This window comes from Cystoisospora suis (assembly GCF_002600585.1).
Source record: "Cystoisospora suis strain Wien I chromosome Unknown contig_46, whole genome shotgun sequence".
In the NCBI taxonomy this organism is placed as follows: Eukaryota; Apicomplexa; class Conoidasida; order Eucoccidiorida; family Sarcocystidae; genus Cystoisospora; species Cystoisospora suis.
The window spans coordinates 15,148-28,154 of record NW_027152848.1 but is presented as its reverse complement, the minus strand read 5'-3'; positions in this window follow the sequence as shown (position 1 = coordinate 28,154).

Sequence of the window (13,007 nt, the reverse complement as noted above, 5' to 3'; positions counted from 1 at the left end):
CATGTGTGTTGTGGTCCCGCAGTGCAGTAGAGGGAGGGGGCCACAGTATCGACCGATCCCCGGGAGACTCGCTAGCCACCTACACATCCTCATTGGCAAGTGAAGTGAGTGAACAACGGGGTGCCCCGCGATGTGTTTCAGAGCTGGACACACCAAGGAAAAGACGAGATTTGCAATGTTCCCGTCTTTGGAAAAGCCTGCCGGGCATGCGCACCAGTATGCCTCTCTTCATGAGATCATCAAACAGCCCTTACCCGTTTCTTAGATAAAGTAGCTTGTTTTCCACCGTGTCCATCCTTGACGGGAACAGAATACGTGCGTGCTACACCTTCGTTCGTCAATGAAGAAGGTAGCATGGTAGTATTGAAGTAGCTAGTTGTATATTCTTCTGTTTCGTCTCAATCATTCCTCGGTGCAAAAGTGAGACTTTCCCCTGAGAGTGACGGGCGCGACACTCACTCACGTTGTAGCCAGCGGTTATCACGAACTGGGCCGATGCCCCGGTCGCCCGGAAAATAGATTGTTTCCGAACGTTGCCTGCCTCTACTCCAGATATCGTGATCTGTGGTCACCTAGAGTGCAAACGCAGGTTGTTGCACGTCTGAGCACTGGCGGGCCGTCGCGCAGTGCCGCTGGTGCCGGCCGGGCCGGGCGAGCTGCACACTCCAAGGGCACAACGAGTTCGCGTTGTTGAAATGAGGAAAACGGGACCTATTGGCTGACAGCTCTGCTATCGCCTTAGGAAGCGGATGTAGTCTGCAAAGGTACTAGGAAGAGAGACACTGCGTTGGTCCGAGAAAAAAACTCTCCACTTAGGAGGCCCTACATGCATGGGTTCTTAATAAAAGACTGCTGAGCTGAAGCGTCAGAGAATCTTGACGGCTGCAGCCCTAAAAAAAAGCTTTGGCTTTTGCGCCGGTACCAGAGCAAATGGAGATAAAAGGTGTGGCTGCCTCCGGTTAAAAAAATGGAACACTCTGGGCAAAATCAGCTAGCCGACCCCTAATCAGGAGTAACCAAGAGGCATAGCCTCACCAGCTCCTCCAGAAAAGACACCGAGAGACGTACCGAACGATCTCTGACCGGCGTCAAGCTTCTTTCACAGTTCAGGCAAAACTTATTCGTAGTCACCGATCTTTACGGTCCGTGGCGTGGAGCCCCGTGTTGCTGTTTTCTGCAGCTCACCCCCTATCTTTACGGTCCGTGGCGTGGAGCCCCGTGTTGCTCGCGCTGTGGCTGGCGCTGTCAAAGAGGAAGCAGTGAGGGTCAACAGGAAAAAACAAATGAATAGTTTGTTCGAGAAAGTAGTCGGGAGACCAGCAACAGGTTTCACGGTGGGCGAGAGCTTCGGGTTTGGCTGTGACCTGCGAGGAACGTCTCTGACCTTCGGCAAAGTAAATAGTGTCGCAGCGATTACAGATAGAGCAGCCACGAGCCTTGCTGCTACGCGGGGGGGCTTGGCTAGCGAACCCGAAAACGACCGCCCTTTCCAATGAACTACAGTTGCCAAAGACTGCCGCTTGCTTCTGTGCAACTTATCGTCCGGTTCTTCAGCTGGGGTCCCGGCTGTGGTTCTCCCCTATATACAGGCGCGTTGCCCCCAATGTCTTGCCGGACTCGGTCAGCGTCGCTGTTTCGATGTTTGGGTGGGCTCTGTAGGTAGGCAGTCAGTTCGCCCTCTCCCGAAGCATATGTCAGACAGAAAGTAAGCATTGAAAAAGAGCCTGCGGCGGCAACAAGCAACGCCGCTGAGAAGTTGGCCTTCATCATCTGTGCCGGGTGAACCACACTTGCCCCGAGTCTGAGACAAGCCGTAGCAGCGCAGACACAGCGCTACGCGTATCGGACAGGCGTAGTAGTAAAGGGACATGTCAAAAAAAAAAGTGAAGAGGCGGCACCGGAGGAGACGAAAGTAGCATCCAGCTGTCTCTCAGTAGGTCTCGGGAAGAAAAAAGGTGCCAGGAAGCTGTCTTTGTAATAGGTGCGGCCCTGACCGGCCGCGCAACATGCATCCATCACCTTGGTCCGGCAGGTCGCGTCCGCTTTAAAAATCCAGCGTTCCTAACACACCAAGCACGGCACTAAAGCGTCTGCTCAGGGGTTAGCGTCTGGGAGCGGACCAGTTGATAACTGGTTGGGCATGCTGACGTCATTCTCATTTCGTGAGACCACACAGGACAAAAAGTGGCCGGCAACAGAACTGGCCCCGGTTTGTTCCACCGGAGGTGGCGATACACAACACAGCAATCCAGTAAGTGAAACGACAAACAGCGACTGAGTGGAGCCGTTACAAACACGTTAAGTTCTCGCGCTAGCAAACCACTCATCGGCCAGGCTTTCTGACCTTTCTACGAGCTCTGAGTGACTCCTTTTTATCATATACTTGCAGTCCATTGTCTCCTCGAACCTTGTTCCACTCCGTGATCCAAGTATAGAAACGGCGGCACTGGTGTGCAAGTCCGGCTCCTCCGACCGCCTGACCCAGCGGCACCTTAGGGCGATGCCGTCCGGGAGGCGAGACCGACTCGCTGCTGCTTCTTCAGTGAAAGCTAGCACAGCCGCGGGTGGCGCGCAGGCTGCCTACACTCGGTCGACGAGCGTTTGTTTGCCGCGGGAGTGGTTCCGTCCTAATGCCAGTTACTCGTGTTGTACCCCACCTCTAATCTGCAGTCTTTTGATTTAACTGACGATCCAGTGAACTAAGCGACGCTGAGTTGGTACACGATGTCGATGCCCTCGTGCTCCGCAGTGCAGCTTTGGCTTCCGTGATGCTGCAGCGGCCGCTACGCGCTGCCTCGTCTGCTTGTCATTTTCCTCTCTAAAATGGAGGCGGTCTAACTAGCTGTTTATTGGTGATCTAACCTTCTAGTTGCTGTGCGTCACCTGACCTCTGTGTGCCAAGCCTCGCTACCGATATCAACTCTATCGTCTGGTAGGGTTTTGTTGGTGACCACAGAGACGGCCGGAAGCGCACGGCTCGGCGGAGGCCTGCTCTTACCTACGAGCCTAGGTCAGTACTGAATGCTCGCACAGCTGGGACTGAGAACGCTGGAGGGAACGAGGGTCGAACGCTAAAGGGGCACAGGCTATTGACTTTTTGTCCCGCGGTTGCCATTTCGTCTGTTCAAATTCTCGCGCAGTGAAAGCCTGCCAGGATGAGGGTCCTTCGGAGCAACCGGAGGCGCCACAAATTCTTTTCTCTTGACTCTGGATTTAGAATAGCAAATGGGACATCTTGTGGGTGGGCAAACCAGCGCCTTCGGCCTTCTTGGCGGTACCTCCCCCGTCAGTAGACCGTTCGTGCAGTTTTCTGAAATGGTTTCCTCAGGGGCCCAGCACCGTTCGAGCCGCGTAGACGTATCAGGAGTCAAGGTCCCTGGCAGGCCGCAGAGGCGTTTTCGAGACCCTGTCTCTGTCAGAGGATGGAGAGTAACTTCATTTCTTGTTCGTGCTGCTAGTGAGAACTCGAGTGAAGACGACTTGGGTAGCTACGCCGTCCCATGAAAATAAGGATGCAGTCTGGCATGTGTTACTCTTCGCATCACCATCCTGTTTGAGCGGGGCGGAGGAAGGTATTGCTTCCCTCCTCAGCGAGCCTACGTCCGGCTGCGACCACCGCTACTCGGCAGGTTGTCCGTTCACGGCCTCTTCCTCTCTCCCTCTGCAGAGGACCCAGAAGCTTTGTGTTGGTGAGTTTTTATTAGGTTCTACACTCCGCCTCATCGTCCAACCACCTCCACGTCAGCTTGTAGCCCTGTGCAGTGATGGTTGAGCGGTCGGCAAATGCCGGGAGTACATCGGGTCTATACTCTCAGCGACAAAAGTCCGTTACCCTACAAAAAGTTGTCATTCTCGCGCGGCAGAGACAGACACGATTGAAAGACTGACAGAAACGGGGGTCAGAAGGCGCCGAGGACACTCAGTTGAGTCTCGTTCGACGGTTCACGTTTCAGAGAACCTCTGGTGCAGGGATAGGCCCCAAGAGTGAACGCCATTGCAGCTTTTCGAGGCCTCGGCTCACTGCCAGCTGCAAAAAAGCAGGCAGCACGTCTTCTAGACGAAACGGCGTCCTGAGGTGGGTGCTATCTTTGCCACCCGTATCACTGAGCTTGCCTTGACTGTCTTCCAGATCGCTTTGTCCACTTCCGCTCTCCAACGCTGCCAGAACGGTCTAGACACGCTGGGGAGACTCGAGCTCGCCGACAGCCGGCCAAGCGGTGTGTTCAGGGTATCTGACCCTGATGGCGAGGAAGATGTCTTTGTCTTCCCCTTTCCTCCCTTGCATCGGAGATGTAGTAGATAGCATCTTCTCCACTAGACTGTCTTCTCAGAAGCAGGGGGATGTCCCGCGACATCCTCCGTCAGAGAAGACTCTCTGACACTGGAGCAGAGAAAGAGGAGAAAAGAAAAAGGAGAAAAGTCACCTTAGTCTCTATTCTTCATTTCCCTTTTCCGAAGAAAATTCTCGCTTCTTTCTTTCTAACACTCAAAAGCGCGCCACTCTGTTTTTCTCTTACCACGTGCCAGGGACGTCAGCCAGACGAGAAGTTTTTCTCCCGTGGGCTTCTGAAGTGCCGCAAGGTTTTGGCCACGGCTTTGACCGCAGGTAACTCGGGTCGGACAGCAGGGACCGCAGCACCTCGGAAGCAACATATACGCTTCGCTTTCATGCAATTCCGCTTTCTTGGCTTCAACACCGCTGCGCACCACAGCTTGCCTCGTGTTTCCGGGAGCCTCAGCTCGTGGATAAGGATACGAAATCTTGCTCAAGTGTCCTGAACTTCACGGGTGTAACTGTCTGTGGTTCACGGTGTGTACAGGTTCACTGCCTCATTCGGGCCTCTCAAAAGTAGCTTGTGTATGCACATACTTACGGACGGCTCTACCCAGTAACCGTGACCGTAATTATACAGTACCACATCCCTCTCCTTTTCTCTCGGTACACATTTACACCTGGTCGGACGAGCGAGATAAACAAACACGTCCGAGTCCATACACAGTATCTGTGCATCAGTGCGCTCATACAACCTCAGTTTAGCGACCGTCACAGAAGAGGACATACCGAATGCGTCGCCGCCTCCCAATGCCCCTATGAGTTCGAAGCTGCCATGCGGCATCGCTCAAGTTCTGCGTCACTATTCTTGTCTTCAGAAAGGGCAAGGCCTTTCCAGAGGACAGCCATTTCTCCGAGTCTACATAGGAGCCCGGGACTATTCCTATTGCTGGCTTCGGGGAAGTCTTCTCTACTAAGCGTTCTATAGGCTGTTGGTGTACCAGAGATGTCTGCTGTCCCGTCAAAGTGAAGCTACAATCAAACGAGGAATTCGAGCTCTTTCTCGACGAGGCGGTCGCTACAACAATGAAGCTTACACCACGAACAACGTAGGGCCGCGTCTACTTACGTATTTCCGACAATTATCCTGCCGTCTGCGCATTTCTCTCTCTCCCGGTACTGAGAAGAAAACTTCCAAACTGCCAACACCAGCGACATGCAAGTACGACAGGAACAAGCGCACCGCGAAGAAGGGAACACTGGCAACTCTTCGCCCTACTTGGAAAACTCCTCCGCTGCTGATGTCCCTCTCGGCTCCATCCTCACAGCGCGTATGTATATACATGTATGATGCAAAGAGCTGTCTCAAAATGCCCGTACCAGCTGGTAAGGAATACCCTCAGATAACATCAGTACGGTAGCTTCACCGCATCTTGTTTTCATAATTTTCTACCAGCCAGGGAATGTAAAAAATCCTTCGATGTTTGTCCTGTGGGATAGAGGAAGGAAAGCTAGAAAGGGCAATGAGCTGAGCAGCCGTTCATCCCTGTTGCACGATTCTCGCACATAAAAACGTCAAAGCAATCGACATCTAAGGAATCCGGGCTGAGGTGCGACAATCCTTCATAGGGCTGATGTTTTCTTGTCGTCCTCGATCCCCTCATCAGAAGCAGAGATCGTTTCCGTGTCGTGCGGACAGAAAGAAGAGTCGCTACAGAGGTACTGGTGTCCGTGTGCCTTTAGGTATGCAGATCTATCCCGTCTGACCTTGATGTGTTCCCATTCGCATCCCGGCAGAGGAAGACCGTTTCCGTCTCCTGCGTTCACTTTCCGTCGTGTCTTCTCCCTTCCCAGGAGCAAAGTCGAGTCTCCATTTTCTCGTACCTCTTTCCAATTGCCACTTTCCTCGGACGGCAACATCCATCATTTTTTGTGAGCACAGTGTTTTTGCAGTGACCCAGGATTTATTTGCTGGTACATACTGACCAGGACACAGCCAGGAAAGTCTGACGCAGTTGCTGAACCGGTGACTGTGAAGGAGCAGGGATGAGAGGAAGGTGGTTTGCGCCAATGCACCGAGGGCCAGCGAAGCCAGGCAGAATTTCTCCGTTTTGTATTGCAGGGTGCGTGCCGAGCACCACAGATACTAGCCTCTTCCCGTAACAGGCAAAGTTCTTGGACCGTCTACAGTGTAGCTACCCCTCCTTGCTTCCTGTGCCAGAGGCGAGGAGAACTCCAGACATATTTGCTTGCTTGTTTCGTTGGTCTCTGTTTATTCCACCATCCAGACGGTACTGAGATGTAGCCAACAAAAGCGCAGGAGGTAAGAAAGAAATCACAGACCGAGTCTTCACAGACCGGTGCGACCATCCAAGGTATTCGGCTAGCTTTCTCACGAAATAAACTTGCATACAGGGTGAGTGACTGCAAAGGATTAGCTTCTGCCCAGAGGCTATGCACACCTGCTCGAGCTCCGTCCGTACTAATTTCCGTCCGATCAGAGGATCCATATCTGATGTCCTGACCTGAGGCGGAGCTCTCTTCGCATCTCCCTAAATCTACTGGTATTTGAGCAGTCTCGGACGACTCAGGGAACGACTGACTTGCCGAGTGGCAGCAAATGATGTGGATATTGTGTCTCCTCTCTGCGATCTTGGGCGATGAAGCCAGATGGGCAAACCTGCTCCCTCTACTGGAATGCGCGTATAACAGCGCTCAGCATTCCCCAGTAGAGGCGGGTGTCAAGATCCGAAGTATGCGAGGCGGCTCTTGTTAGCCGACCTATTCCCGGACTTGGTCATCCTCGAAAATCCATATTGGACTTCCGCTGAATAGCATGCCTGACCCACATTTGCTAGATTTCCGACGGGGGAGGGAAAGAGTGGCCTCAAGATCGTGAGTTCATATCAGAAGGCCATAAGTGTAGATCCCCGACTGCAGCAGACTAGAGACCAGCATTCCTCCTGTGCGGATGAGATAGCCACAGTCGCGTGCTAAGCCTCGCCGTGCACTGACTGTCCTGCGTACGTCTGAAAAATGTCGAGGCAAAAGTATTTCCCAGGCTGTCAGCTGCAACCCCATCATCCCGTCCCATTCGTGAGCAACCCTCAGTGCTGAACCCTCCTGGGTATTCCATACGCGCCAGAGTAGGTGGAGCTCCACACTCTCATTTTGTTCAGGCTCTGCGCCCACCAGAAGGGCGACTCAGGTCCGTTGAGCATGCGGGGACGTACGCGTGTGCCTTGACATAAACACATGTACATACACACCCGGCACAGCCACTTAAAACCTGGAAAAGGCATTCATAAAAACTGGGTCGACTTGTAGACACGCTGTCAATGCAGATACAGAATACTTCGATAAAATAGCGCATGAGGCGAGACACGCTATCATGCAATAAATCTACTGAACAGCGCAGCTCCAAAAAAAAGGGGAAGCAGTGTGCTTAGAAGCACGCATACGCGCCACAGTCGATCAATGGCTTGAACAAAAGCTATAAAACCCGGGACCGTCTGCGCACGTCGCTTACATACCGAGACGTAAAGCCCCGGTAATATATGAAAGCGGCGTGGGCTTCCACGAGACAAAAATACTAAAGCCTCCCAGCATCCGACACAACGTGTCATAATGCACCTAAGAATCTGAAGACACTGACACGCTCGAAGACTTCCCCCATCCCCTCTCACCATACTTATCAACCGGAGAACGGAAAGCCGGGCAAATATGGTCACCGTGGAGAACGAGGGCAGTTTTTTTCTTTTCTTGCTCTTCCTTGGTGTATTACATTGCATCCCTTCCGCCGGGCTCCGTGCCCGTAATACGGGGGAACTGGTACTTGTGATCTAAGAACAGAGGTTTGACTGCCACATGTTTCAGATTGCTCTATGATGCCTCTGAGATGGGGTTTTTTGTTGTGAGCGATCCATCTCAAAAGGAGGCCACGGTAAATGAGGACCTCGACTACACAACGGCTTTAGTAGTAATCCCGGCACCGCATAAAAAAGTGCTGATAGGGGCGATATCAGTGAAGTATGCACTGAAAATGAAAGCAGCCTTCACTTTCCGAACACTCTTGACTAATGCGTCGCGCCGCCACAAAAGCTGATGCTTCTCCCACTCCCATCTCCTTCCTCCCCGCAGGAGCACCAAACCGAATCCCCGACCCTTCCCAAAACGGATTAGCTCTGGCCACGTGGGAGAGAAGCAGATACCGTTCGAGCGTCACTGCGAGCAGGCGCGGTAGGAAGATTCAGCCGCGCTTCAGCGATGGCTAGGACACAGCGCGACAGGAACGAGTACATCACGGCCCATGCCTGATCGTCTTCGCCATTCTTCATCAAAGCAGCTTTGAGGCCTTCTGGTAGGTTGACGTGGTAAGTTGTCTGGCCCTCACTCCATATCTTCGAAGTGTCGCCATAGGGCGGCTGTGTCCCTTCCCGTGCCCCCCAGTAGATCACATGGTCCGACCGAATCGTGTTTGGGCCCGCCAGTTCTGCACCGGCTGCGGTTCGCTTGGGGGCCTACTCAGAGACGTCACAAACATTCTTAGCAGATTCTGTTTCTTCAGAAGGTTTTGCAGGTCCAGGAACTCGAATTTCATCGTGTTACCAAGTGCGAACTGCAAAGCGGCCTGTCCGTCATTGAAAGGTAAACTCTCACTCGGAGGCAGAGAGACTACACTAGGACGATTTCAGCGTCTCCCGATTCTCCAGGTCGTTACACCCGGGGGCTTGTTAGCATGGCTGTGTAGGGGCGGGAGAGAGCTCTTCTTGTCCGCAAAAGCAGAGTACAAGAGTTTTACACGATGTTGCGCTTCTGAAGGATTCTCGGGAGCCTCATACCATTCCCCTTCTGGATTCTTCGGCTCTTCTTTACGACCATCTTCAGAAGCCACGAACTTGAGGGAAGTCCGCAGCAAGTTTGCAAGTCGTTCCATCCTTCAAGCTTCTGTCGGTCCACATCCCTAGGAAATTTCAAGGCGCAAAAATTCCCCACCCGCTGACTGCCGGAGGGGTCTGCAGCCCGCGGAGAAAATGTGGGTTCCAAAAAGGCGTCTCGGACTGCTGTCGGCACGTAGAAACGATACTGACCGCCATCTTGTATTTTCTCCTCCTTTAAAAAAATATTTGTAATGGGGACGCCTGTAAAAAAAAAAAAGAAAAAAAAATCGAACCATTCAACGGCTACTTTGTCTCCGCCCCCGGGCCCCACAAGCGGAGTCTGCCTCAGGGTATCAAGCAGAGCGTGGAAGTTTACCGAGTCGACACCCCCCAGAGCATGCTCAGTCTCCGTGCACTAAAAAAGTGTGTAGTTCTGTCCATCATAAATGATATCAGCGCCGCTGTGGCTTTGCTTTCTTCTGGCAGTTTTGCGGTTCGCATAATTCCAATCTGCCACCACACAATACTGGTCCCGTCGGCGTTAAGTCCCGTTTCTCACTGGTGGTTCATCCGGCATTCTGTCTGTGAATAGGAAGCTGCAGGCATAGTCGTTAGTGACTCGCGAGTTCGCAAGCGGTCTGAACAGAACAAACCCTTGGCGCGACACAGCTAGCTGCGTGACTGTGGAGTGACGCCTGAGGCGCTACAGGGGCCGCTCCGGGGTCTCTCCCGCCGGTGAAGCACGCCGGAGCAGAACAGAGTGTTTCGACGCCGGAGCATCAGCTAGCGCTGCCATAGCCTGCGGACGTTCTGGGCTCTCTGGTTCCTTCCCGTGCTTCGTAGCGCTCTCCGGCTCAAGCGGGAGCGGCAGACCGACTGTCGGCCGTGTGCCCGGCGCATCTCAGCACTCCCGTAAGGACCCGTCCGACAGTCCGCTGCGCAGGCATCCACCGTCCGAGTGGTCCCAGTGTCTTCTGTAAGAGAGCAGCGCCCCTGTCGTCCGAAACCTTCGATATGAGGCTACATCAATATCGTCGGCCTCACTAAGCTCAGAGGCGTCGAGTGTGTGTACTCGGGACCGGTTTCTGTCTGCCAGGTTACCGCTGACTGGTCTCCCTGCGCAGCTAGAGCTGCTCCGCATTTGCCTGCTCATCTGCTTTCGGACGTCCTCTCTGCGGGCTAACCAGCCCGTGTATTGTCGGATTCCTCTGCTGTGTTCTACCGTCCGCCTAGAATGTGCACCTGCCGTTGTCCCACCCGACAGTGCTCTGCCATGACCACTGGGCGGGCCGCAAGTTGGCGTGCTTCTAAGGAATAAGGGCCACCATAGTACAAAAATCGTCACCACGCAGCGGATACACACAGACCGGCCGTGCTGATTGGATATTGCTCAAAAGCCTTAAAGATCTACGATGTGAGTTTCTTGAGTTTGCCTTTTCATGCTTGGAGTGCTCGCCTAGTGGAAGGCTCCGCGGACGCGGTCGGCTGAAGCTTTGCGACGCACGGGGAAACCTTAGTGTCTTGCTCCCAGCTGTGATACAGCGCAGCTTGGACGTGAACACCTTCCGGGTCTGACCTACGCTTCGCTCACTTGCCATCAGGCTGCCCTGAACGTCTTGCAAATCACTCTCGGATTATCCTCCACAACACCGTCCGAATGGTGTACCAATGCTGAACCCTCGAAGCCACTGAAAGCCGGCGAGCGTAGCGGGACCCTGTCGCTGCTAGCGGAGGAGGGATAGGTGTACTTTTCTTTTTTTTGCTGCTTTCAGGCGTTGGGGTGGAGAATCTGAGCCAGCTACACTGTCTATGCGTCGCAAAGGCGTGCACGCGTCGCCCTCCTGTTCTTCGTGACATTCGTTCGCGTCCACCACGTCTCTCTCTCTGTTATGCACATGCTGGAAAACCTGTTGCTCCAGCCTGAAAGACAGAGAACCCTACTCGTGACCCAGGGGTGCTAAGTCACACGTACTGCAGATCAACAAATGGGAAAAAGCACCACCGAGGCTGTGCTTTCGCTCCACGTGTTTTCGTTTCCGTTTTTTCTTGTCGACACCATCGGGTAACCCCGATTCTGAGAATGAAAGATCTTTTCACAGCTGACATCACCAGTAGTGAAGCCTAGCGAAGCCCTCAAAACTGCATTTGACACTCTGTAGGACGAGAATGATAACCTTACGCGAGAATGAGAAAATACCAGTGATCCTGGCTCCATGTACGGCTACAACACCCCCCGGGTGCTTTGTACCTGGGCGTTTTTCCGGGGTAGTCGGAGGAGAACATATAACACTGTTTTTTAGTTTTTCGGATATCATAGTGGTTGCTTTATGTGCACTTTTTCCGATGACAGAAGCAAAGCGCGTTCTGTCCACTCCGTTTTCCGAAAGTTCGCTTTCCGGGAAAATGGAGGTGTGCCCTCTTCGTTTCACTTTTCCTTTGGCCTTTGTCTGCGCAACTCAGACCGGGGTCGATAATGCGTAGGTATTTCTTTTAGTAGAGTCATTCCGTAGTCGGTTCGTGTGACCCTTAAGATATTGCTGATGCTCCTTGCATTGCCAGGTGCTCTGCTTCGTGGTGCCCTCTGGGGCTCTCAATCCTTTGTAGCACGCCTTTTGAGCTGGGCGTCTTATTAGGCTCCTTAAGGAGCCGCTGTTGCGTGAGCGCCATTCAAATCGCAGGGAACATAAGAGAGAGAAGAAAGGGAGATCAGTATTGCTGGACGGGGAATCTGTTGCTGTCTCAGCGTTCACTCCAAGATTCTTCCTTCCACAGTGTTTGTGAAGGGCACGAGCGAGCTCGATGTCATTGCGCAGGCATGAATACTGCCCGAGAATGGAGCGCAGCGTCTTTTGCGAGGAGACTTCCGCCACCGCGGGGGACGTTTTACGATGATGACGGAGCAAACGTTCGGACTGGGCAGATTCTTCGAAGGTCTAAAAAAAAATTGTTACATCCTTCGTGGTTTTCGGCATGTCGAGTACTTTACATGTCTAAAATACTAACAATGCTCTAGGGTATGGGGACCAGAGGATACCTGGGCGAAGCTAAAGCCCCGCTCGAAGCAGTCCCCGAGGTGACGGAAACACCACATGTAGTATCGTGGGTGCCTCACGAAACACGAAGTCCAAAGATGGCCTCACTCAAGGACATACACCCCAGTGTGTGTGCAGTATACTTTTCAGTTCCCAGACCACAAGCAGCGGGGAAGAGGCGCCGAAAGACTTGACGCGACTGCAGAGTACCTTGCTTGATTTTCTGATACCGACCGACGACGACCGTGGCGAAGGTCCCGACTGTCCCCCGGGGAATCGTATACCCTGGATCGTAGGTCGAGCCACTTGTACAAACACTCTTCGAAGACTAGAAGAGTTAAAATATCGGCCGTGCCGCCACTACTACAGCGTCCGCTCCCCGGAGGCGGTATTAAAAAAGAAAAGAGTGGTTATGCTCTTTCCTTCGTAGTTCTTAGTCCATCAAAAGGTGAGGAACGAGACAGGTAATCCCATCACTACGCTAAAACCACTTTGATGCTGCAGAACCTGAGCGACCTATCGAAAGCCTAGGTAGCGTGATAGTATGGGGCAGCTTCCCTCTCTGGTTTGGTCATCTTTCTGAGGTGCTACAGAATCCTATTATTGGCTCTTCCACCCGAAAACTAATAGAACCTTCTCCCCTGCAAACCCCCAAAAAATATACAACCGTGCAATCATACCCACGGCTAGTACTCTTGCGAATGCCATGCGGATGCGAGAATTTGTTCGAGTCTTGTGTATTGGACAGCTGGTAGTGCATTTACGTCTCCGTCCGTGTATACCCAGTGCCCAACATTAATCGCCCACCCGGAAGTGCTGTCT